The 27,358-nt window shown below is 39.0% G+C and overlaps 1 long non-coding RNA gene across 1 annotated transcript in view; it reads left to right on the top strand.

Moving 5' to 3' along the window:
• Positions 1-26,965, top strand: part of LOC125090010 (uncharacterized) — a 60,425-nt gene extending 33,460 nt beyond the window's left edge. Inside the window, exon 3 of the long non-coding RNA XR_007124132.1 lies at positions 26,399-26,965. This is a non-coding gene — a long non-coding RNA (uncharacterized LOC125090010). The remainder of the gene's footprint in view (positions 1-26,398) is intronic.
• The last annotated feature ends 393 nt before the right edge of the window (positions 26,966-27,358 follow it).

The raw sequence follows: 27,358 nt of genomic DNA, 5'->3' as shown, positions 1-27,358 counted from the left end.
GAAGGTGAAATGATTAGAGCCTGCAGAGTTAATTTTAATATGCTAATACATCACAGCAAGTTGGGAACTTAAATAAAATTATACAATTAATATACTTTTATGGGATGTAGAAAGACTTAGTAAGGTCATTTGTAGATTATATTAGAGCTACATTTAGACTTAGTGGGTTTAAAATTCAACATTCTTAAAAGAAAGCAGCAGATGTCTGACGTCAGCATTTTAGTGACCTTTGAATGAAGAAGTGAATGTCGAATTGTGTGGATCTAGATCCGTGTTCTTAAAATAAATTAGCTCCCTGGTCTTCCCTCTAAATACAGCTAGGATCAAGTGTTTAGATATTAATTTCCGTAGTGTTGCCACATAGAAAATGTTGCAGTATGTTAATCCTGGGAGGGATTTTTTTGAAAGAATATTTAATCATAGAAGACTTTAGTTTCTTTTTTTTTTTTTTTAAAGATTTTTATTTATTTATTTGACAGAGAGAGAGATCACAAGTAGATGGAGAGGCAGGCAGAGAGAGAGAGAGAGGGAAGCAGGCTCCCCGCTGAGCAGAGAGCCCGATGCAGGCCTCGATCCCAGGACCCTGAGATCATGACCTGAGCCGAAGGCAGCGGCTTAACCCACTGAGCCACCCAGGCGCCCAAGACTTTAGTTTCTTAATGCACCTCTGAAAGTGATTCTGCAGTTTTGCTTGGTAATAAATTTGAGTGGCTTGTAGTCCATCTTGGTTGGATAATTCTCTTTTATTTAAACTGAAAGTGTTGAAGGTGGTTATGTGGCCAAAGGAATTTTTTTTTTTAATGTCACATCCTGGTACTCTGTGTGTTTATACATGAATTTTAGCAGCTGTTGGTCATTTGCTGAGTGAGGTGGATTGGGGCATTTGAAATAAGGTAGTGATTAATCTTAGTGGAAGAATAATTACCTGTTTATAGACTATGAATAGAACTGCTAGGCATTATATCTGTTGTCGCACACTTACCCAGTGGCCCGCTGGACCAATATTTAGTATCATGCTGAGATTAAAGAGATAACATGTATAAATTGCCTATCACAGTAGCTGGGGCAATGATGAGGCAACCTACAACCTTAGGGCTGCTGCAGGCCTTGGCTCTGCCATGTAGCTCTCAATCCCATGGCAAAATGCAAGATTAGGAAACTGCTTGTGTCTCCGCTTCTCTCATATGCATAAATGTTAGAGTTTGGTGGCTAAAAAACACAGTCATTTTTCTTGATATTCTTCATTTCAATAATATAAACAATTTAAATTTTAAGGATTTGTCCTGTATTCTCCCACAGGACTAAATGCGGCTATTTTTTGTTTTATACTTTTTTTTTTTTAAAGCGACCCATAAACCTTTTGAGGTTTTTAAAATGATCCTAGCCTATAAAAGGTTTCTCCTGACGTTCTAAGGACATAATTGGTAAAGGATATTTTTCTGTCATTCTTTTTTTTTTTCTTAACGATTTATTTATTTCAGGGAGAGGGAGTGCACGAATTGGGGGCAGGGGACAGGGGGTGGGGGTGGGGAGGGGAAACAGACTCTGGCAGGCTGAACCGGACAAGGGACCCTGATATGGGGCTGATCCAGCAACCCTGAGATCTTGACCTGAGCTGAAGTCAGACACTTAACTGACTGAGCCACCCACATGTACCTCCTTTTTCCTTGTTGCCAGCAAGGAGCCGCTATTTACCTGAAGGCCCTGACTTGCCTCCACCCTTAGAATGTTTTTATTGGTATTATGTTCTCGTCTTGGTTGTTCTCAAATTTGTTTCTCAAATCCTTTGTGTGAATTTGGTCTCTTATAGCTCATACTGTCTTTGTTCTCTGCTTTCTGTGCGGGATATCCTAATGCCAGTTTGTGGCATTTCAGAGTTTGAAATCTACTTGTCTGTCTTCCACTCTGTTCTGCTTCATGCAAGGTATAGTTGACTTGACCGATAGAATATTCACACAGGTGTCTGGCATTGCTATTTTTAAACAAAAAACCTTTTCTGGAAAGGCCTAATGTTATTTTATCAGTCCTGACAATGGATTGAGGGTATTGGGAGAAATGACTTTACTTTGCCCTTAATTCCTCCAGCTATACAAGGGACTTACTGTCCAAAACATCTTTGCTTCCTGGGATGAGAGAGGCGTGAATGTCTTATAGACTTAGTGGAAGAGTCATAAGAGTGAAAGGGGGTAATTGATGGGCAAGGCTCTGGGCAGGCAGCTGGTGATGGGGTCAGCATCACAAAGTGAGAGGAGGGATGCTTTTTCTAGAATCTTCTAAGTCAGAAAATAGACTCTTCCCTGCCTTCATCTACCACATTCAACATCATGAATGAAGTATCTACTTCCTAAATAGTCCCTTCTCTTTTTCAGCTGGGGCTGTCTTGGTTCAGGCTTTCACTCTTTGCAGCCTGGACTCCTGTAACATGGTACAGTGCTGTACTGCTGAACCGTTGTAATAGAGCAAAACGCTATTCCAGACTAGTAAGTGTCCTTTTCCTCCATCAAGTGTCTACCCTGCTGCCGAAACAATCTTCCCTGTGTATTCTGTTTCACTCCCCACCCCACCCCACCCTGCCCAGCAGTGACTCCCCATTGCTATCATGATAAAATCCCCAAGTTCCAATGACTTAGCCTGGAATCCAGGTTTTTTTGTGATCTGGACTATACCTATTTTTTTTCTTCTTTGGATTCTGGAATTTTTGATAACTGATAGCATAATACTCGTTTTAAAATTGTAGTTGACACACAATGTTACATTAGATTCAGTGTGCGACACATCAATTTGACATGGACTGTACCTACGTGTTTAGCTTCACTTATTATAGTTCCTCCTCTTGTACCCTAGATCCCGGCCATTTACACTAGAATTTATCAGCTCCTTTATCTCTGTATTTTTACCTGGGCTGTTTCTTTAACTTGAGATGTCCTTGCTGTAGTTCCATGCCTCTGTACTTGGTTGTGGTAATGGGGTCTTGATGGTGGAGCCATCTTTCCCTGGTGCCTGCATTACATTTATTGGTTAGAGGAAGTCTGCCTTCTTCTTAAGCCATTTCAAAGCCAGTGCCTTGTTATGGGATATTCATAATGTTTCTTGTTTTCTCTTCTACTTTAAAACATTTGATGATTTTACAATTCAGTTAAAAAGTAATATTCCTAAATAAACTGTAATTTCATATCAAAGTCTTAACCATACAGTAAAAACCACAGCGATGATTTCTACTAAATTAGAGGCTGTTCTCTCATTGTCAAAGGACGGACTTTTTTTTTTGAGAGACAGAGAGAGTGTGCATGCACGCACACACAAGTGAGTTGGGGGAGGGGTAGAGGGAGAGAGATTCTTAAGCAGGTTCCACACTCAGTGCAATGTAACATGGGCCTTGATCTCAGGACCCTGAGCTCATGACCTGAGCTGAAATCAAGAGTTAGATGCCTCAACTAACTGAACCACCCAAGTGCCCTAGGTACAGCCCATTTTATTTTATTGTGTTCCTAACAGTAAAGAGATGAACTACTGTGGGCTTTTATATTTGGTGGAGAAAAAGAAGAGGGGGATGGCTGAAAGAGAGGTGATTATTTAAAAACACAAAGCAAATATACTTACTGGATAATTTTTTCTTGCACCTATGAAATTTTTTTCTTTCTACCTCCTCTGGGAATAGGTATAACTGTTTTTGAATTTATGTGGAATCTTGTTAAATTATTACAGGGTTATTCTTGATTATCTTCATGAAGCTTAAACTAGAAGAGTATAATAGTGTATTTTTGAAGCGGAAGAGATGTAGGAAGGGGTGCCTGGGTGGTTCAGTTGGTTAAGCGTCTACCTTCAGCTCAGGTCATGATCCCAAGATTCTGGGATGGAGCCCCACATAGGGCTTCCTGCTCAGCAGAGAGCCTGCTTCTCTCTCTCCCCCTGCCTGCTGCTTTCGCTGCTTGTGCTCCCTCTCTCTCTGTCAAATAAATAAATAAAATCTTTAAAAACAAAACAAAACAGACAGGACTAAAAAAATACTTCAAATAATTCTCAGTTTCTATTTAGCAAGATCTGATATGAGCAAGAATAATTAGAGTGATAAAGTCTAACTGGCACTAGTAAATTTGACTAAAAGCCAAGAAAACCACAGCCAGGACATTTATGTTCATGTTTAAATTACTCAAGTGCTTAATTGTTTAATTTCAGTTTCAATTACCAAATGGCCTTACTTTTAAAATTAGTCCTTTGAGTATTAGCTGCATGATGTTGTTATTAAAGTTGAAAATCTGCTATTATGGTTTTAGAGGATTATTGCAAAGTTGTTGGCATATGTCTTGTTTAATAAATAAGTTTAATTGTGCATGTAATCTTATAATGTAATAATGATGAATTACATTTTACAGAAATGTAGAATGACTATTTTTTTCTTAGGGTAAAACAAAATTACTTTTTAGTGTTTATTTTCCAGAGGAAATATTTTACTATAAAAATACCTAAGATACCTCTTACACCATATAATTTCCCATAAAGGGGGAGATTTAATGGAGATTTAACACTAACAATCCCCCCTCCCATATAAAAGAGGTTAACAGTAGGGAAATTTAGTTCAACTAATAGTGATGTTTATACCTTTAATGCTTTCTCAGTTTATCTTAGCCCCAGAATCTTGAAAATATGACAAGGTAGCCTATAGAGTAGATTAGTGTATTTTTATTCAATGAAGCACCTTCCTGTTTAGATATGAACTTACAGCTGCTATTAATGTGAATGAGCTTCACTAGTTAGGAAAGTCCATTGAGTTCATGAATGTTCTGAACCACAGAACCTTGGGCAAAACCATCTGATTGGCAGTATATTGTTCATGCTTCCATTAGTTCTAGTTGTGTCTGTTGAATTCTGGAGAGGGAGGGACAAATTATTTTAGACCTGTACCTCAGAATATGAAATTTTAGAATTTTAGAATTCCAGTATATATATATTTTTCTATATGATTTTTGTCTCTTGGCTGATTCTTAGATGAAGTCTTTGCATCAAGAAGTGTTGCTTGGGGCGCCTGGGTGGCTCAGGGGGGTAAAGCCTCTGCCTTCAGCTCAGGTCATGATCCCGGAGTCCTGGGATCGAGCCCCACATGGGGCTATCTGCTCAGCAGGGAGCCTGCTTCCCTTCCTCTCTCTCTGCCTGCCTCTCTGCCTACTTGTGATCTCTCTCTCTGTCAAAAAAAAAAAAAAAATCTTTAAAAAAAAAAGAAGTGTTGCTTAATTGATGTTTGCCTTCATTTGATGCATGAAGAAATGGAAGGACACTTTTTTTCCCACCCTTTGTATAAGATTGCCTAATGATAAAGGACTAAAATCCAACTCCAATAATTAAAAATTCGGTTGATAGATTACTAATTTGTTTCTGCATACTGAGAAAAGATTGAATATTTTCAGAAAACTTGGGTATAAGTTTATGATGGACTCGTACAATATTAAGTAATTAAAAAAATAAGATAATGATTACCTCTATGGCAAACAACAAGTTGTACTAGAAATTACACCATGAGGCTCAGTTGTAAACAATATTACATAATCATGTTACTTTAAACACTGATTATTGATTTAACAAAAAGTGATACAGCTGTGTTGGGAAGATGACGTAAGAGGAGTTGTGTGTGTATGTGTGTGTGGTAGGGGGTAGTGGTCTGTAGATTGTTCTATCGGCAAGGATTCTGTTTTAGGTGGGGTAATGTTTGTAAACAGATCTGTGATGAACAGTGGAATAACAGATTCCATACTCAATGAGGAACCTCAAGAAAAACTAATCATAACCAGCTGTGGCAGCACTGTTGCTACCCCTGCCCCCATTCTATCAGCCCACCTGCATTTGCTGCAGCTGTGGTCAGTCCCAGACACGTGGAACTTCTCACCTTAACATCTGCCACTCAGGGGCTTGCTTTGGTTTTGTAGGAGTTGGGCTGGGCACAGGTGCAGCTTCTAAGGGTGGAGTTGGTTCTGTGCTCAATTCTCAGTCAATGACAGATGGGTGTTCGTAGATAAATACCCCAGTTCCCTGGGCTCAGGTGTGTAGGTTCTGAGGTGTGTGTCGCAGAGCAGCTCAGACGGGTCCAGCAGAACTCTGCACTGTGTCTATCAGGTAACATGCTCCTGGTTATGGCATATATATATATATATATATTTTTTTTTTTTCTTTTCCCTACTTCCTCATTGGTCCCTTTTGGGACCACTCTTCAAATAAACTATCTGCAGCTTTTTAAAAAAATTATTTTTTTGAGGCAGAGAGAGAGCACAAGCAGGGAAGAGGGTCAAAGAGAGAGAGAGAGAAGCAGACTCCCCACTGAGCTGGGAGCCCGAAGAGGGACTCCATCCCAGGACCATGAGATTATGCCCTGAGCTGAAGGCAGATACCCAACTGATGAAGCCACCCAGGCACCCCACCACCTGCATCTTTGTGACAGGATCTGCTTCTGGGGGAACTGTAAGATACCATCAGATAGATAATAACTTTTATTTTTTAATCCTATGTATAATGGAATCTGCCTCCATGGGTTTTGAAGGCTAACAATCCTCCATATTGGTTTTCCTTGCTTAAACACAGAAATGACTTCTCTTTGAATTTAGATTTAAGGAAAACTAACTTTTCGGTAACAATTTTGGATTGATTTATGAAGTGTAGGTTTCTTCGGTCATTTTGCACTAAGAAAAAAAAAAATACTGTGCAGGCAGGTGAGTCATCCCTGGCTGGCTCAGTGGGAGGAGTATGTGGTGCTGGATCTCGGGGTCCTGAGTTCAGGTGCATTTTGGGTATAGAGATTCCTTAAATAAAACTTAAATGTTAGAGGAAAAGTGCAGGTAAATACACCCTTTCCTTTGTTGGTTTTCTTTGGTACTTCGATTCAGTTTTTGTCTTTTAAAAATGTTTTCGAATTATCTCGAACTGTTAATTGACCCAGAAAGTAAAGTGATAAGTCTTTCTAGAAGTTTGCAAGTGTGCAGAAGTGGTAGCATAAGGTGAGATTGCAGTGATTATTGCCTAAAAAAGGTGACAAAGTGAGTAAGAAAAGAGTTAATTCAAATCTGTGTGAAATAGGAAAGAGGCTACAGTATTGGTAAGGATTCCCCCTGCTCTGTTTTTCTTTTGTTTAATCTCCTTTATATATTTTGAAGCACAGAACCGATTTGCATGTCTTATGGCCCTCGTGTGTGTATGTGTGGTCATCATTGCAAACCCAAAGTTACTTTTTAAGTTTCATGTTTTGAGAGTAGAAAATAATTGAAACTGAGTACATATGCAAATAATTTTGACTTTGTAAGACCATCAGTGGCGATTGAGAGTTCTTTGGTGATGCTGGAAGTTTTGAGCAGGACGGAGGGGCAGGATAGCCAAGTGGAAGATGACGTTTGAACTCCAGTCCCCATCTCCGCCTGTTCCTAACTATGTACACCTGGGCAAATGTTATTTTCTCATCTGGAAAGCCTACTTTGTAAGGTAGTTACACAGATGAAATGAAATAATACATATGAAGTACTAAATAAAGTGGCCTATACCAGAGTTCTGTAAATGCTAATTTAGTGTGAGGTAGAAATCTTGAAGTAATCTAAGCAGAATGGTTATTTCCCATTTCTATTTATGTATAAGCAACTCTAATTTTTGAAGAAATGTGATTTTTGAGTTTATAACTTAACAGGGGACCTTTTTCAGACTTGTTCATTTAGTGTACTAACATATTAATATTGTTACATGGTTTAAGACTAGATGTTTCAAGAGAAGTGAAGTATGGATTTTTCCCTCAAGTTGTAATTTCAACTCTGGCATCCTTGCCAAAAATAGTTTGGCTGTAGAATTGGTGTTCCAAGTAACAGCATATATTTGATCTACCCCATTCCTTTTGAAAACTCACATTTGGCCCAGCTCCAGGATAAGTATTTTATTTCAGGGTTCTCCTTGATATTGTATCTTAGTCCCCAAATTCTTCCAAGTGGCCCCCAAAATCTAACTTAGGCCTCAATGTCATTTTAGGGTGCCATGTAGTTTACTTCTGGGGTAGTGTCATATTTGAGAAAACAGTTTAGTTATCAACAGTAGTGCAGGAGTTAAGAATTGATCCCAGTGTAATTACTCCTTTCATAAAGCGTGTTGAGTAATGCTTGCCACCTGATGAGTGCTTAAACCTAGGAAGTTTCATTCTTAGGCACCTCTGCTCTCAGTTGAGTTACATACTTACCATAAGTCAGGTCTGTCTCAAGTCTATTTAAGGGAGTTTATTATTATTTTTTTTAAGATTTTATTTATTTGTCAGATCACAAGCAGGCAGAGAGGGGGCGGAAAGCAGGCTCCCTACTGAGCAGAGAGCCTGATGCGGGGCTCGATCCCAGGAGCCTGAGATCATGACCTGAACCGAAGGCAGAGGCTTTCACCCACTGAGCCACCCAGGCGCCCCAAGGGAGTTTATTTTTTTGATGTTCTAACTATGCAATGTAGTTAAATATGTAAATTTATGAACTATGAGTATATAAAAGTTTTCTTTGAAATTATACCTAATATTAGGAAAACTCAAAGGCTTCCTGCTAGGAACAAAAAAACTGTCCAGTTAGAGGTTTAACATGAGAAAATATAAAAACGGAAAGTATCCTGTTCTTAGATTGATGAACAAGTGTCTTTGCATTCTTGCTATATGTCGAGCAAACTGGAAATCCTAGACAATGTATTTTAAGTGTAGCTCATGCAAGAAAAAAGTGTTCCACACCAGCTGGTGGACTTAGACTGAAAGTCTTGTTATTTTATTTTTTAAATTTAATTTTTTTCCTTAAGAGACTTTGAGGAAAGAAAAGAGCGTGTGTGAGTATGTGTGTGGGTAAGGGGAGAGTTGGGGGAGAGGGAAAGGGAGAAGCAGACTCTCTGCGGAGTCCGGAGCCTGCGGGGATCCCATGATCCCAGGATGCTGAGATCATGATGTGTCAGACACTTAACCTACTGAGCCACCCAGGTACCCCTTTTTTGGTATTTTATAGCGAATAATAGATGGCTTAGATGGTGGGGAAGTAAATCAGGATGTCTACATAGTGGGTAGCAGCAAAAGAAAATATTAATAGAACAACTTGCTGAAGAGTAATCTACAGGTGAGTGAATAATTAAAGTATTTTGTGGAGGAATATTTTACAATATTGATAAACTGTCCCACAGTGGAAGGAGTTGCTTATAAAAACAATGATCTGATCTCTCTGATATGAGGAATTTGAGAGATAGGACCGGGGAGGGGGGGTCATGGGGATAGGGAAGGAAACAAAGAACAAGATGGGATTGGGAGGGAGACAAACCATAAGAGACTGTTTATCTCAGGAAACAAACTGAGGGTTGCTGTGGGGTGGAGAAGGCAGGGATGGGGTGGCTGGGTTATGGACATTGGGGAGGGTATGTGCTATGGTGAGTGCTGTGAGTTGTGTAAGACTGATGATTCATAGACCTGTACCCCCAAGCAAATAATACATATGTTAACTAAAAAAAAAAAAAAAAAAAAAAAGACAAAAACCAATGAGCTGAAAGCAGAGTATGCGTCATCAAAATAGAAACAAAATAGCAGTGGCCTACCCCTGCAGCTTAAAAATTGCCACTTGAGGTTATTCATCAGCAAATCCTGGAGCATTTCAAAGTATGAATCGTTTTCTTTACTGGTTAACTACAACTGACAAAATAAGGTGTGGATGAACTCCGGACAAAGAATCTGTTTTTTATGAAGTTGGATATTTTCTGGGGAAAAAAAAAAAAAATCCCCAAAAAACCAAAACTGAGCTTAAAAAAAAACAAAAAAACAAAAAAAAACAACAACAAAAAAAACCCCAACTCTGTCCATTTAGTTATCCTTTATCCTTTATCCTTTTAGGTAAGGGATAAAAGTACTCTCCTATTTCTTAGCAGATATAGGATCATTATTGATCTAGTCAATGATGAGTTAAGTATTTCTGAAATCTGTATAGAGTAATAAAAGTGAAAAAATTTGACTTTTAATTTGGAATGATTGAAGATAAAATGTAGCTAAGATAAAATTAAAAGTCAACAATATATTAGGTAGTATTTATAATATTGGAATAGAATAGTTCCCTGTTCAGCCTATACTGCCTATTAGGAAAGTAGACTGAGCTTGATAATTCCTGCAGAAAATCCCAAGTGTTGAAGAAGAAAATAGAGGACCTGGTGTATTAATCTCAAACAAATCAAGGGTTCTAGTGTGCTTTTTTTTTTTTTTTTAAGGATGATTGTATATAACAAGATTAAGCATGACAATTTGTGGGGAAAATGAAGTTGTGAGTGATATAGAAATTGTTCATGACAAAAGGTGAAGCTGAACATGAAGGAAAAGGTACAAACAAATCCAGAGGCAAAAATTACTCCTCCTGTTGTGGCCAAAAAATGTCCCTTCACAGTATACAGCATCACAGCCTGAATTGACAGTCAACACTATGGTATGTCAAGAACTACCCTGAAAAACAGTTTTCCATCCTTAAACAAATTTTGTTAGATGAGTATTTGCATTGTAAGGGCCTATTCAGCCAGAGCAGCCCCACCCTGGTTGAATTGCCATTTTGCTGTAAAGCTTAAATTGACCTTGCCCCCTCTCCAGGGGAACTTACTTAAAAGCAAGTCCGGGAAACCAGTCCCAGGTAACAAAGTCCAAGTACAAGGGTGGGTCAGGCCAGGTGGAGGTATTCAATCAGTGGGGGCACATAGCTAGCTAGCTAGCACATAGTCTCCTAGCTACCAAGGAGTATGGGCCCCCATCCTTTTGGGAGCCTTTTGGCGCCAATCCTAACCAAGGTGTGATAGGCTGGTTCAAATGTCGACTAGGGTAAATTGTAATTCAATTGGTCACCTAGCATCACTGTGGAGTTTCCTGTGTGTTACAATCTCATTGGCCACCTGTGTGTGGCCAGGCCCAACCACATGGCCTTTGCTCTATAAAAGTTAGTCTGGAAAGCAGGGAGGGGTCGTCCTCTCTGGAGGGGCAGCCCCGACTGGTCTGTTTGACGGTCGGTATGATTCCTGATGCTTGGCGCGAAGTAAAGCTTTGCTTGACCTTCGCTTTGTATCAGTCTCGCTCCTTTAATCATGGACCCATTATTGAGGTACCCAATTTTGGGGGGACCCAGCAGCACTTTAAGGTGAAATAAAATTGTGCTTTAGCCATTGAATATTTTAGAAAGCTAACCTGTCAACAAGCAATGCTGAGTTAAGCAGAATTTCTACTATATTCTTAAATAGCTCCTCTAAGTTACAATTACCGCTCCTAGCTAGATTCTTAAATTGTATTGAGTACTATGGATTGAAGCTGGAACAGATGATAAAGTGCCATCTTTTTGGTGTGGAGGGAGAATTGACAGGCATTCAGAGTCAGAAGCCATCCCCCTCCATACCCACCTCCCTTGCATCTTCCAAGTGATGGAGTAGTTTCTTCATAGGCCAGGAGCAAGGTGACTGTCTAGGTGGGTATGTGACTTGAATCTGTGATCTGGACCCACATTGCTCAGACTGCACTGGGACACTTCCTGTTCCCGTTACAGAAGTACACATGGGTAGACTGGGGAACTGAAAGCTGTTAGGATAGTCCCAGAGTTCACCTCATGGGAAAGTCTGACTTATGCCTCAGCGCCACATATCCCCTAACTGCAGTCCCACCTTCTTCAGCTGCAGCTTTGCCGTGTTACCAACAGGTGAAGTCAGGAATGGTGGCAATTTTGTGGGCTAATAAAAATTATTACAGGATTATAAAACTAAATCTACATGTAAGGCTTTTTATATGTTTCTGTTTTAGTTATACTTTTTCTTCCTGTTTTTCTCCCATCACCCTTCAGCTATTACAGTGTTGAGGAAGGAATCCCTTGTGGATTGTGTGAGCTTCAGAGGAATAAAGCAAACAAAGACAAAAGACTTGATTCACTGTTCTTACTGTCTACTTGAACACCCACCCACTGTTTCCTTTTCACAATGAACAGGCTCTAATGTGCATCACATTACAAACTACAGAGCTTCAATTAAGTGATTCAATCACTCTGTTTTGGTCATTATGCAGAATTGACAGGAAGTTTTCCTCCCGCTCCCAGAAATTGCTGATACTCCTTTGGGAGAGCTAAATAAAGACACTGTATTAAGAAGAACGTTAAGAAACCTGACAAATGAGAACATCAGACAGCAGAAGTAAGCAAATGTTCAAAGGAAAGTGACTACAATCTCTATCACTGCATTTTCAGAAAATCTTGGATGATTAATAACATGTTCACGTATTTTCTAATGTGTTTTTCCTCATGACATGATGGTCTTAAAGTAGGCATGCTTGTGGGTGTAGTGGGCTTTTCTTTTACAAAAGATCTGAATCACAAGACACAGTGTTGAGGGGTTTTTTGTTTGTTTTGCTGTTTTTTGGTTTTAAAAATGTAATATTGAGATGTAACAGTAGCAAATCTATACTAATAACCCTCCCTCTCCCTAGCTTTGGATCAGAAAGCAAGCTACTTTATCATTAGTAATACAAATAAGGAATTCATATATACAGTTGACAGTATGGGTATATCCCTTTGAGCTTAAAGGAACTGCGAATACAAAAACAAAAAACAAAAAACAAAAAACCAAACCTATCATTTTCCTATATTCATGAACATCCCTTTATCATCAAAATTCCTTATTAATGTTATATCACTTCCTGTTCCTTTTTGCTTTTAAAGTCCTCCATTTCATCCTATTGTAGCTCTGGACGATAACAGTAACATCTGGCTCTTGTTTTTCTAAGGAATTTATCCACCAGGCTAGAAAGATGGTGGGTACGCTCTTGACAAATGTTGGATGACTATAAGTGATCTCAATCTCTTTTCTTACATTTCTATAGTAGCCCATCCTGTCTACCAATTTTGCTTTTCACTGTTCCTCACGGGCATCCCAGTCATCCTAGTCTCCTGCTTTCATCTAGTCTATTGGGTAGAGTTGTCCTTCTCCATCTCAAGGGTACCTTCTCCAGGGCTTTGGTCTAGTACAGTTCTCTCACCTTGTGCAGTTGATCAGGCTTTCATTTCTTGTTTTTATTTTTAGTTTTTTTTTTTTTTAAGATTTTATTTATTTGACAGAGAGAGAGAGGAGGGGGGATCACAAGTAGAGAGGCAGGCGGGGCGGGGTGCGGGGTAAGCAGACTCCTTGCTGAGCAGAGAGCCTGAGGTGGAGCTCGGTCCCAGGACCCTGAGATCCTGACCTGAGCCAAAGGCAGAGTCTTAACCCACTGAGCCACCCAGGTGCTCTATTTATTTGAAATAAAGAGTACCAGAGAGCATGAGTGGGGTAGTTGGAGGGGGAGAGCCAGAGGGAGAGGGGGCAAGCAGACTCCCCACTGAGCAGAGAGCCAGATGTGGGAATTGATCCCAGAATCCTGGGATCATGTCCTGAGCTGAAGGCAGAGAGGCTTAACTGCCTGAGCCACCCAGGTGCCCCCAGGCTTTCATTTCTTCGGTACCTCACTACCCTCTCCCATACATACTTACCATCTAACTCCTTAACATGTAGTCAACAATAGTATAAACGAAGTCCTGCCCTCTTATATCTTTCACTTATACTTCTTGTAAATGCCTTATGTTCTCTATTAGAGTATGAGTTGCTCTTCTAATTTAAGGGAGATTAGACTACTCAGTAGGACTACATATCCTATATGTGACACCTGTTTCATAGGCATTGTTATTTCTTTCATACTTTCCTAGCAGTCTTAGATGATGTTTCTTTCTGTAAAGCTTGTCCTTATGTTTTGGGATCCCAGCCCCATACTTAGTTATAATTCATGGATTGTTTGAAATCTTCTATTGTTTTGGTTCTGTTTCAATTTACATTGCCTTTGGTTTAGCACTTAATATGTTTCTTCCAGTTTTTTTTTTTTAAAGATTTTATTTATTTATTTGACAGAGAGAGAGATCACAAGTAGGCAGAGAGGCAGGCAGAGAGAGAGAGAAGCAGGCTCCCCGCTGAGCAAAGAGCCTGATGCAGAACTTGGTCCCAGGACCCTGAGATCATAACCTGAGCTGAAGGCAGAGGCTTTAACCCACTGAGCCACCCAGGCACCCTGTCTCTTCCAGTTTATTTTCTCTTCTAATTAGTTGGGTACACGTTTTTAAGGAGACATTTTCCCTCATATGTTAAGAGACACACTACATCGTCACCCCCGCATCTGTTGTGTTCAAATAAGAAAGGTAGGATAGGGGTGCTTGACTGGCCAAGTTGGGGGAGTGCATGACTCTTGGTCTCTGGGTTGTGAGTTCAAGCCCCATATTGGGTGTAGAGATTACTTAAAAATAAAATATAAAAAATAGGATAAATGTTTAACTCATTTGTTTATCTTTTTTTAAGATTATGAATTGTTCTCTGAAGGTGGCTAATTTCTCTCTTTAAAAAGTTACTTTGTGGGGCACCTGGATGGCTCAGTTGGTTAGGCAACGGCCTTTGGCTCAGATCATGTTCCCAGAGTCCCGGGATTGAGTCCTGCATCGGGCTCCCAGCTCCACAGGGAGTCTGCTTCTCCTTCTGACCTCTCCCCTCTCATGCTCTCTCTCACTGTCTCTCAAATAAATGAATAAAATCTTTAAAAAAAAGTTACTTTGTCACAAACTCATGGGTTGGAACATGCTTGATAGGTTTCTCTCCTTTTTGAGGCTCAGGTTATCCCAGACTTGATCGCTGGGAGGCTCTTCAAATTGGCTCCTCAATCTTTTGGGCATGGCAGGACCCTAGTAGTCTTTGATAGCTTTCCTGCTGTGTGGAATAACGAAACATTCAAGTTCACTTTATTCATTTCCTGCCAAAGACTCAGAGTCAATTATTTCTCCAAGAAGCCTTGTTTTCTTTTGGTAGGAAGTAGTATTTTATCACCATAATTTGGGCACCAAAGAGATTCCTTACTGTATTTCATTTCATTTCATTGGTGGAATTTTCATTGGGATTGCATTGAATCTATAGATCAACTTGGGGATAATTGACCTCCTAATATGGAGTCTTTTGGTATATCACTTTACTCATTTAGACCTTTAATTTTCCTCACAGTGTTCTCTTCATAACAAACACTGTATCCATATTTAAAAAATATATATGTATGTGTTACTGTTCAATGTTACTATAGTTGGTATTGTGGATTTAATTTTCCAGTATTTTCACTTGTTACCATATAGAAATACAACTTACTTTGTATATTGAACTTGGATTCTGTAACCATGGTTTTAGATGTTTTTTTTTTTCTTAAATAGAATCTGTAAGATTTCCTACATCAGTGACAGTATTGTCTCTCAGTACAGTTTTACTTTATTATTTGAATGCCTTTTATTTCTTTTCTTGCTTTATTCACTGACTAAAACCCAATGGTATAATATTGAGTAGAAGTGGTGAGTTTGGGCATCTTTATTTTGTTCCTGGTTTTAGGGAGAATGTATTTATCAGTCTTTCACTATTAACTATGCTGTCAGAAGTTTACATAGATGTCATTTATAAGGCTGGGAAAATTCTCTTCTATTCCTAGTTTGCTGAGAGGTTTTATCAAGAATAGAGTTGAGGGGCGCCTGGGTGGCTCAGTGGATTAAAGCCTCTGCCTTTGGCTCAGGTCATGATCCCAGGGTCCTGGGATCAAGCCCCACATCGGGGGTCTCTGCTCAGTGGGGAGCCTGCTTCCCCTTCTCTCTGCTTGCCTCTCTGCCTACTTGTGATTTCATTCTGTCAAATAAATAAATAAAATCTTAAAAAAAAAAAAAGAATAGATGTTGAATTTTAGGGGTGCCTGGGTGGCTCAGTGGCTCAGTGGGCTAAGCCTCTGCCTTCAGCTCAGGTCATGATCCCAGAGTTCTGGGATCCAGCCCCGCATTGGGCTCTGTGCTTAGCAGGAGTCATGCTTCCCCCTCCCCTTCTGCCTGCCTCTCTGCCTACTTGTGATCTTTTTCTCTGTCAAATAAATAAATAAAATCTTTAAAAAAAAAAAAAAGAAGTTGAATTTTGTCAAATGCTTTTTCTCCATCTACTGAGATATTTACAGGTCTTCCTTATTTTGTTACATTTTGAATTACATTGATTGATATCTGAATACTAACCTAGCCTTGCATTCCTGGCTTAAAACCCTCTTGGTCATACTATATTACTTATTCTATGTATTTTCCTATCTGATGTGTTGTAATATTTTTTAAAAAAATTTGCATCTATGCTCAGGAAGGATGTTGGTTTATACTTGTCTTTTCTCATAATGACTCTTGTCTGGTTTTGGTATCAGGGTAATATTCTACTCATAAAATATGTTGGGAAAGATCCCTCTTCTTCAGTTTGCTGAAAGTACTTGTGTAGAATTCATAGTATTTTTTTTTAAGAGTTTGGTATAATTCAGCAAAGTATGTGAACCTTGAGTGTTCTCTGTGGGAAAGATTTTAACTACATATTAAATTTCTTTTTTTTTAAAGATTTTATTTATTTATTTGACAGAGATCACAAGTAGGCAGAGCAGCAGACAGAGAGAGGGGGAAGCAGGCTCCCTGCTGAGCAGAGAGCCCAATGTGGGGCTCTTTCCCTGGACCCTGAGATCATGACCTGAGCCAAAGGCAGAGGTTTAATCTGCTGAGCCACCCAGGTGCCCCCTACATATTCAATTTCTTAAATAGATACAAGGTTATATAAGTTGTCTCCTTCTGAGTCAACTTTGGTGTCTTCCAAGGAATCTGTCCATCAAGATGGTCAAATTTATTGCCTTAAAATTTATATTTTTTATTCTTTTCCTATCTGTAGGATCTCTAGTGATGTCACTCTTATTCCTGATATTGCCACTTTATATCTTCTCTTTTTCTCCTGATCATTGTGGTTAGTAGTTTCCTGAGAAAAGAGTAGCAAGGTTAAAGAACTATTGCATAAATAAAATGATAAAGGGATCAATTAATAAAGAGGATAGAACTATTCTAAGTGTTTACATACCTATTAACAAATCTTCAAGGTACATTAAACAAAAACAGAAATGCTGGAAAAATAGGCAAATGGAGATTTCATCACATCTCTTAATTATTGATAGAACAAGGAGAGTAATCAGAAAGGACAAAGAAGGCTTTAGTAACCTTAATAAACTTTACTTAATTGATATTTATAGAAAATTCCACATAACAAAATACACATTTTTCTTAGGTGAATATGAAATCATTGCCAAGATCACTTCATGGTCTATAAAACAAGTCCAGGATTAAAGAGGATTCAAATTATACAAAATATGTTCTCTGACTTCAGTGGAATTTAGAAATCTAAGAAATATAAAACTCCTCAAATACTCAGAAATTAAACAACATATTTCTAAGAAAACCAGGTGTTGAAGAAATCAAAGGGATCTTAGAAAGTATTTTTCACTAAATGGAAATGAAAGCATAAAAATGTTGCTGCAATGAAGTAGTTCTAGAGGAAATTCATGGCACTAAATACCTGTATTAAAAAAAAAGAGAAGTCTTTAAGAAACTTCTATCTTTCAACGTAGAAACTAGAAAGAGAGAAATTTAAAACTAATCAGAAGAAAGGAAGCAAAGAGTGGAAGTCATTGAATTGTTTTGTTGTTGTTTTCTAAAGAAGAAAAATGAGCAAAACCATCTTACTGAGAACTTCTTTCAAAGAAGAGGGAAAACAGTTAAGGTCCTTGTTCACATAGAGCTTATGTTCCAGTGGGATAAGATTAAAAAAAAAAAGTCAAGAAATTGAAAATAAAGTTTATGAAGAAAGTAAAATACAGGTGATTGTATACTTTAGAATTAGTGGCCAGAAAGGCCTATTTGAGTGGGGTTGGTGTCACATTTTTTTTTTTAAAGATTTTTTTTTTTTTAATTTGACAGAGATCACAGGTAGGCAGTGAGGCAGGCAGAGAGAGAGAGAGGAGGAAGCGGGCTCCCCGCTGAGCAGAGAGCCCGATGTGGGGCTCAATCCCAGGACCCTGGGATCATGACCTGAGCTGAAGGCAGAGGCTTTAACCCACTGAGCCACCCAGGCGCCCCAAGTGTCACATTTTTAATCCATGTCTTGGCTGACAAGAAGGTTGGGCCAAGATTTGGGGAAAATGATTCAAGGCAGAACTAAAGACTGTTATAAAGACCCTGTGCAGGCAGAATGATGTGAGGAAGAAATACACTCTTATGTTATTTAAGCCACTTGGAGTATCTTTTTTTGTTTTGTTTTGTTTGTTTATTCCCAACCTACCCAGGGAAGTTTATTTTAGGTATATTTCATTTAGATCTAGCTGGATTTTTAAGCTGGATTGAAACTTTCTATATTTTAAAGGAGTCGTTTAATATATATATATATATATATATATATATATATATATATAATTATAAACAAATCTAGTTTTCTAACTTCCATTTTTTAAGATTTTATTTATTTGAGAGAGAAAGAGAGCATGCAAGAGACTCAGTGCAAAGTCAGAGAGGAGTTGAGGCAGTGGGAGAGAGAGAAGCAGACTTCCCTGAGCAGGGAGCCTGATTAGGTATTCAGTCCCAGAACCCTGGAATAATGATCTGAGCCACCCAGGTGTCCTAAGTTTTCTAATTGTTATCTTAACTTTTCCCTCCCAATTTATTATGCTTCCTTGTTTCGTTTTTACCTTTTCCTTTACAGAGTTTCAAATTTTTTCTTACTTTTTGCTGATCCATTTTTTATGATGTTTTGGGAATTAAATATAAATGCCACCGTGTGTGTATGTATGTATATATTTATTTAACATATAATATATTATTTGCCCCAGGGGTACAGGTCTGTGAATCATCAGGCTTACACACTTCCCAGTGCTCACCATAGCACATACCCTCCCCAATGTCCATAACCCAACCACCCTCTCCTTACCCTCCCTCCTCACGCCAATCCTCAGTTTGTTTAGTAAGATTAAGAGTCTCTTATGGTTTGTCTCCCTCTGGATCCCATCTTGTTTCATTTTTTCCTTCCGTGCCCCCAACCCCCCCCCCCCTTTGCCTCTCAAATTCCTCATATCAGGGAGATCATATGACAGTTGTCTTTCTCTGATTGACTTATTTAGCTTAGCATAATACCCTCTAGTTCCATCCATGTCATTGCAAATGGCAAGATTTCATTTCTTTTGGTGGCTGCATAGTATTCCATAGTATATATATACACCACATCTTCTTTATCCATTCATCTGCTGATGGACATCTAGGTTCTTTCCATAGTTTGGCTGTTGTGGACATTGCTGCTATAAACATTTGGGTGCACGGGCCCTTTCAGATCACTACATTTGTATCTTTAGGGTAAATACCCAGTAGTGCAATTTCTGGGTCATAGGTTAGCTCTATTTTCAACTTTTTGAGGAACCTTCATACTGTTTTCCAGAGTGGCTGCACCAGCTTGCATTCCCACCAGCAGTGGAGGAGGGTTCCCCTTTCTCTGAATCCTTGCTAGCATCTGTCGCTCCCTGACTTGTTAATTTTAGCCATTCTGACTGGTATGAGGTGGTATCTCATTATGGTTTTGATTTGTATTTCCCTGATGCCGAGTGATGTGGAGCACTTTTTCATGTGTCTGTTTGCCATCTGGATGTCTTCTTTGCAGAAATGTCTGTTCATGTCCTCTGCCCATTTTTTTTTTTTTTTTTTTGTCAGAGAGAGAGAGAGGGAGAAAGCAAGCACAGGTAGAGTGGTAGGCAGAGGCAGAGGGAGAAGCAGGCTTCCTGCCGAGCAAGGAGCCTGATGTGGGACTCGATCCCAGGACGCCAGGATCATGACCTGAGCCGAAGGCAGCCGCTTAACCAACTGAGCCACCCAGGCGTCCCGCTCTGCCCATTTCTTGATTCGATTATTTGTTCTTTGGGTGTTGAGTTTGATAAGTTCTTTATAGATTTTGGATTCTAGCCCTTTATCTGCTATGTTGTTTGGAAATATCTTCTCCCATTCTGTCAGATGTCTTTTGGTTTTGCTGACTGTTTCCTTTGCTGAGCAAAAGGTTTTGATCTCAATGACGTCTGAATAGTTCATTTTTGCCCTTGCTTACCTTGCCTTGGCGATGTTTCTAGGAAGAAGTTGCTGTAGCTGAGGTCGAAGAGGTTGCTGCCTGTGTTCTACTCAAGGATTTTGAAGGATTCCTTTCTCTTATTGAGGTCTTTCATCTATTTTGAGTATATTTTGGTGTGTGGTGTTAGGAAATGGTCCAGTTTCATTTTTCTGCATGTGGCTGTCCAATTTTCCCAACACCATTTGTTGAAGAGACTATTTTCCACTGGACATTCTTTCCTGCTTTGCCAAAGATTAGTTCACCATAGAGTTGAGGGTCTATTTCTGGGCTCTCTATTCTGTTCCATTGATCTATGTGTCTGTTTTTGTGCCAGTACCCTATTGTCTTGATGATTACAGTTTTAGGAGAATAGGTATTAATTCTTCTTTAAATGTTTGGTAGAATTCCTCTGGGAAGCCATCTGGCCCTGGGCTCTTGTTTGTTGGGAGATTTTTGATGACTATTTCAATCTCCTTACTGGTTATGGGTCTGTTCAGGTTTTCTATTTCTTCCTGGTTCAGTTTTGGTAGTTTATATGTCTCTAGGAATGCATCCATTTCTTCCAGATTGTCAAATTTGCTGGCGTATAGTTACTCATAGTATGTACTTATAATTGTTTGCATTTCTTTGGTGTTAGTTGTGATCTCTCCTCTTTCACTCATGATTTAATTTATTGGGTCCTTTCTCTTTTCTTTTTGATAAATCTGGCCAGGGGTTTATCAATCTTATTAATTATTTCAAAGAACCAGCTCCTGGTTTCGTTGAATTGCTATATTGTTTTTTGTTTGTTTGTTTCTATTTCATTGATTTCTGCTCTGCTCTGATCTTTATGATTTCTCTTCTCCTGCTGTGTTCAGGCTTTTTTTTTTTTTTTTTTTTTCCTGTTCTTTCTCCAGCTCCTTTAGGGGTAGGATTAGGTTGTGTACTTGAGGCCTTTCTTGTTTCTTGAGAAAGGCTTGTATCGCTATATACTTTCCTCTCAGGACTGCCTTTGCTGTATCCCACAGATTTTGAACCGTTGTGTTTTCATTATCATTTGTTTCCATGAATTTTTTTCAATTCTTCTTTAATTTCCTGGTTGACCCATTCATTCTTTAGTAGGATGCTCTTTAGCCTCCATGTATTTGAGTTCTTTCCAACTTTCCTCTTGTGATTGAGTTCTAGCTTCAGAGCATTGTGGTCTGAAAATATTCAGGGAATGATCCCAATCTTTTGGTACTGGTTGAGACCTGATTTGTGACCCAGGATGTGATCTATTCTGGAGAATGTTCCATGTGCACTAGAGAAGAATGTGTATTCTCTTGCTTTGGGTTGGAATGTTCTGAATATATCTGTGATGTCCATCTGGTCCAGTGTGTCATTTAAGGCCTTTATTTCCTTGTTGATCTTTTGCTTGGATGATCTGTCCATTTCAGTCAGGGTGGTGTTAAAGTCCCCTACTATTATTGTATTGTCTATGTGTTTCTTTGATTTTGTTATTAGTTGGTTTATACAGTTGGCTGCTCCCATGTTAGGGGAATAGATATTTAAAATTGTTAGATCTTCTTGTTGGACCGACCCTTTGAGTATGATATAGTGTCCTTCCTTATCTCTTATTATAGATGGTTTAATTTAAATCTAATTGATCTGATATAAGGATTGCCACCCCAGCTTTTTTTTTTTTATGTCCATTAGTATGGTAAATTGTTTTCCACCCCTCACTTTAAATTTGGAGGTGTCTTTGGGTCTAAAATGAGTTTCTTGTAGACAGCATATTGATTTTTTTTTTTAATCCATTCTGATACCCTGTGTCTTTTGATTGGGGCATTTAGCCCATTTACATTCAGGGTAACTATTGAGAGAGATGAATTTAGTGCCATTGTTTTCCTGTAAGGTGACTCTTACTGTATATTGTCTCTATTCCTTTCTGGTCTACTACTTTTAGGCTCTCTCTTTGCTTAGAGGACCCTTTTCAATATTTCCTGTAGGACTGGTTTGGTGTTTACAAATTCTTTTAGTTGTTGTTTGTCCTGGAACCTTTTTAATCTCTCCCATTTTCAATGATAGCCTAGTTTGATATAGTATTCTTGGCTACATGTTTTTCTCATTTAGTGATCTGAATATATCATGCCAGTTCTTTCTGGACTGCCAGGTCTCTGTGGATAAGTCTGCTGTCAATCTAATATTTTTACCATTGTATGTTACAGACTTTTTGTCCCAAGCTGCTTTCAGGATTTCTCTTTGTTACTATGACTTGTAAGTTTTACTATTAGATGATGGGGTGTGGACCTATTTTTATTGCTTTTGAGGGGGGTTCTCTGTGCCTCCTGGATTTTGATGCTTGTTCCCTTTGCCATATTAGGGAAATTCTTTACTATAATTCCCTCCAATATACCTTCTGCCCCCCTCTCTCTTCTTCTTCTGGAATCCCAATTCATCTAATATTGTTTCATCATATGGTATCACTTATCTCTCATTCTCCCCTCATGACCCAGTAGTTGTTAGTCTCTCTTTTGCTCAGCTTCTTTATTCTCCGTCATTTGGTCTTCTATATCACTAATTCTCTCTTCTGCCTCATTTATCCTAGCAGTAAGAGCCTCCTTTTTTTTTTTTAAGATTTTATTTATTTATTTGACAGGCAGAGATCACAAGTAGTCAGAGAGGCAGGCAGAGAGAGAGAGGTGGAAGCAGGCTCCCTACTAAGCAGAGAGCCTGATGTGGGGCTCAATACCAGGACCCCAGGATCATGACCTGGGCCAAAGGCAGAGCCTTTAACCCACTGAGCCACCCAGGCACCCCAAGAGCCTCCATATTTTATTTCACCTCATTAATGGCTTTTTTGATTTCAGCTTAGTTAGATTTTAGTTCTTTTATTTCTCCAGAAAGGGCTTTTATTTCTCCAGACAGGGTTTCTTTAATATTCTCCATGACTTTTTCAAGCCCAGCTAGCAACTTGCAATTCGTCATTCTGAACTCTAGATCTGACATATTACCAATGTCCATATTGATTAGGTCCGTAACCTTCAGTACTGCCTCTTGTTCTTTTTTTTTTTTTTTGTGGTGAGATTTTCTACCTTGTCATTTTCTCCAGATAAGAATATATGATCGAGAGAATAAAATACTAAAAGGGTGGCAAAATCTGCAGAAAAATGTACTCTAACCAAATCAGAAGAGACCCTGAATCAGGGGGAGAAGAAAAGGGGGGAAAAGAAATTTAAAAAAAATTAAAAAATATATATATTAGACTGATGAATAGAACAAAGCCACCCACTTGATTCTCGGTGTATTTTGGTGTCTTAGAAGAAACTACCTCCCAAAATTTTAAAGAAAGAAAAACTTATATATATGTGAAAATAAGGGTAAACATGATGAAGCAATGGAATATGACTGTCTAGATGAAAATTTAAAAAAAATTCTAAAGTGGAATTGATAAGATAAGCTGGAAAAAGAGAGAGAAAAAAAGGGACAGAATTTTCCCACGCTGGAGACTAGAACATCTAGATTTAGGATATATTTTGATCTATTAGAAGAAATTGTATCCCAAAACTTTTTAGGAAAAAAAAACCCCCATATGTATACAAAAGATAAAGTTAGATACAGTGAAGTATAAAATATGACTACAATAATGAAAGTTTTAAAAAGATTTTTTTAAAGAAAGGTATTGTTAAGATAAACTAGTTAAAAAATGTTAAAAGAGGAAAAGTTAAAACAATTAGAATAAGAAAAAATTTTAAAAATTTAATTAACTTTGCAAATTAAAGAATCATGGGGAGAAAGCCATGAATTCCATGCCTTTGCTTTCCCTTAGCTCTGGAATTTCACTGTTCTCCTTGATCAGTGAGCTTGGTCTTGGCTGGATGTTCTTCTGATCTTCTGGGGGAGGGGCCTGTTGTAGTGAATCTCAAATGTCTTTGCCAGACATGGAATTGCACCATGTTTGCCAGAGGCTGGGCTAAGTAATTTGCTGGGGTTTGGTCTTGGGAGCTTTTGTTCCCTGAACATTTTCTGTAGAGCTCTGGAGGACGGGAATGAAAATGGTGGCCTCCCAATCTTCAGCCCAGAGGAGCCTGGAGCTCGGGGTCCCACTCCTCAGTGAGCCCTCGGAGAAAAGCAGTCAATCACTCCCATCTCCCTGATCTCTGGCCGCACTCCGAGCTCACCTGGCCTGTGACTGAGTGTTTCTGTCTGACACAGAGCCCGCTTTTGATTCTCCAAACCTAGCAGATTCCTGCCATGCTGCTTTTCTGGCCAAGTAAGATGGATCTCCCCGGAACTGCAACTTGTGGGGTCCCTGCTCAAAGAGCAGGGGTTCGACTGTGCTGCAGAGCAGTTTAAAGTAACCCCAAGCTGATAACTCAGTCTTCGGCTCTGTTTCTGTAGTCAGCTTCCCTGCTCTCATACCTGTGAGCTTTGCTACATTCAGACACCCCGATCCTTCTGTGACCCCGTGGGATGTGAGACCACACTGTCCCCACGAGGTCTTCACCCCTGCTTAGCCTCTGGAATGATGTCCCTCAGTGGAGCAGACTTCTAAAAGTTCGGATTTTGTGCTCTGTTGCTCTACTGCTTGCCAGAAGTTAGCCCCTCCCACCACAGTCTATCTTCCTATTGCTTTGGATTCACTTCTCCACACGTCCTCCCTTTCAGAAAGTGGTTGCTTTTCTGTTTCTAGAATTGCTGCTCTTCTTCCCTTCACTCTCCTGTTGGGTTTGTAGGTGTTGGGAATGGTTTGATAACTATCTACCTGAACTCCAGTGACCTGATGTCATCTCAGTCTGCTACTCCTCTGCCATCTTGACTGGTATCTATCTATTTATTTTTTAAGTCACCTTTTTACCCAACATGGGACTCAAACTCAAGACTCTGAGATCAAGAGTCATACACTCAAACAACTGAACCAGCCAAGGGCCTCAATTCTGTAGCGTTTTTTAATAACCTCACAATTTATATTTTTCTTCAATGCCTAAAATGATTAGATATTTATTATTTATGTATGAAACAAGAACCCTAAGATACTTCTTTTCTTTCTTTCTTTGTTTTTTGAAGTAGTGTATACTCACTTTCCCCCATTCTGTCACTTTCTGTGTTCAGATTATCTTGGATTTTAGTTCTCAGTTGTTATGTACTTTAAAATCAGTTAAACTGGAATGCTTGGGTGGCTTGGTTAAGCATCTGCCTTCAGCTCAGGGCATGATCTCAGGGTCCTGGGATTGAGCCCCATGTTAGGCTCCCTGAAGAGCCTATTCCCCCTGCCGTGCTCTTTGTCTCTCTCTCTTTCTGTCAAATAAGTAAATAAAATCTTTAAAAAGAATAAGTAAAGTCTTAAAAAAATCAGTTAAACTGAAACACCAGTGTCTAGCTTCTTTGCTTAGCACCTTTTTTTTTTTTTTTGATGTCTCTACCTTCTACTTGGTCTTTGCTCTTACCTTTATTCTGGCATAATCACTTTACATGTTCCCAACCTCTCTTACTTGATGATGGGCAAAGACTCATTTTTGTAGCTCTGGAGCTTGGCCTATAGCAGATACATTCTAACTGTTCATTGAAAGATTGTAAAGCCTTCTACTCCACCCCAACCCTGTGCTTTGATCTGCTTCCTGTTTCTAAGTTACCTCATTTTTCTGTGTCTAGGTCCTTATATGGTATCAGAACCATAATGCCGTAGGCTTTTTGTGGCATGTACCATGGGACATCAGAATTAACAAGAAAGAGATGGGGCTCGGGGCTCATGGAGATTTCTTGAGAGAAGGCTTGTTGGCTTTGCCATTTGTCCCTTGGCTAGTTGCTGAAATTTATTTCCCTAAATACCATATGTATGGTGACACAGAATTTTTTATGCAGTTGAGATGGCAGAGGGATGGGAACATGAATGGAAGGGCAGCTCTGCATTGAGTGCTTACTTGTCTGATGTGATAAGGGAGGAAACATGCATCTCAGGTTTTAGATGTAGGAGGAGTCTTCAGATGGTAGATGTATTTGGTCATATAGTAGAATATGAAACTCAAGGCAGGATAATTCCATAAATATTATTGACTGATTTGCACTGCCATGTTTTTGTTGTCATTCGAAGGAAAAACCCATTACTACATGGGGAGAGCATTCTACAAAATCCAGATGTGTTGTCAGGTTTATCCCAAACCTACATTTTACATTGATTTAATTTCATTCTACTCCTTCATCACTTGGGATACCACACTAAATATTCTTCTTCTTTGGTTTACTCCTCTAAGGCATTAATTAGCTATTATGATTTCCTACTTAATTCAGTTGTTGTTTGGTCAGACAGCTTTTATACTCTATCTCTTCAGTTCTGTTCTTTTTATTTCTACTCCCCACCCTCCCATCTCCCACCTTGGTTTATGTCTACATAACTTGGGGCTTTGTTCCACAAGGCTTAAGAGTTCTTTGAGCAATCCCTTCTGTTTTCCTTTTCTGGAAGGTGGAAGATATCACCAACGACCAACAGCAACGATGTCACAGGAGGATGAATTAGGACACTCATCTAGAACTTTGTGCTATAGGGGTGGGGGCTACAATAAAGTGAAAGCAACTAGCGGCCAAGATGGTCCTGCCCATGTTGCCTTTCTAACCATCTCCCCCAGTCCTCTTAGAACTCACAGAGGACACGTAGGCATCTGTAGTCACAGGGAGTAACTGATTCTCTGATCCTATTGATCATCAACATTTACCTTTATCATGAATAAGAAAAGACCAAAGAAAAAGCCAATTTCAGACTTTAAGAGGCTGCAAGAATACAGTGTATGTCGATAAGAAATGCCTTTTTTCATACTCACAAATTTAGATCTGCAATTAATAGCCTGATAGTTGGTGAAATTCTTGTCTTTCTCTATGGAATGCCCAGACTCTGAACTATTTAAAATATTCAAGCATTTGAAATCTATACTCACATGAGATTTCACTCAGAATAGGCCTTTATGAATATTCATGTTGAAGTATTTAGCCTCAGGGTGTGAAATATTAATCTCTTACCTGAGTTTTACATCTAATTCTTTTTCAATGACACAGAGAAAAATTAAATGTTACCTGCCACCAGGGGCATCATTAGGATGAGCTCTTTAGGTTAAAGTCTAAAAGAAAAACTCAGAGTCTCAAATAATTTTTTGGTGTTTCTCATGTGACAAGTAAAGTTCATGAAATTATTTCCATTGTTTTTTCATTTGTGACCTATCTATTCAGATTTGACAAGGAGATATTAAATCCATTCCCATTTGGTCAACATGAGCAATCCAAGTGACTTTGTATGTGTATGTGTGTTTGTGTTAGGGTGTCACCAAGAGTACCTGTATAGAGATAATGATGCTAATCCTAGAAACTATAGAGATAGACTTTGTGAATAAGCAGGGAAAATAAGTGCTCTTAATTGAGTAGGATAGCATTG

This window comes from Lutra lutra, chromosome 17 (assembly GCF_902655055.1).
Source record: "Lutra lutra chromosome 17, mLutLut1.2, whole genome shotgun sequence".
NCBI classification, from domain to species: domain Eukaryota; kingdom Metazoa; phylum Chordata; class Mammalia; order Carnivora; family Mustelidae; genus Lutra; species Lutra lutra.
Note: the sequence above shows the minus strand (reverse complement) of the source record. Positions and strands in the feature narration are given on the sequence as shown.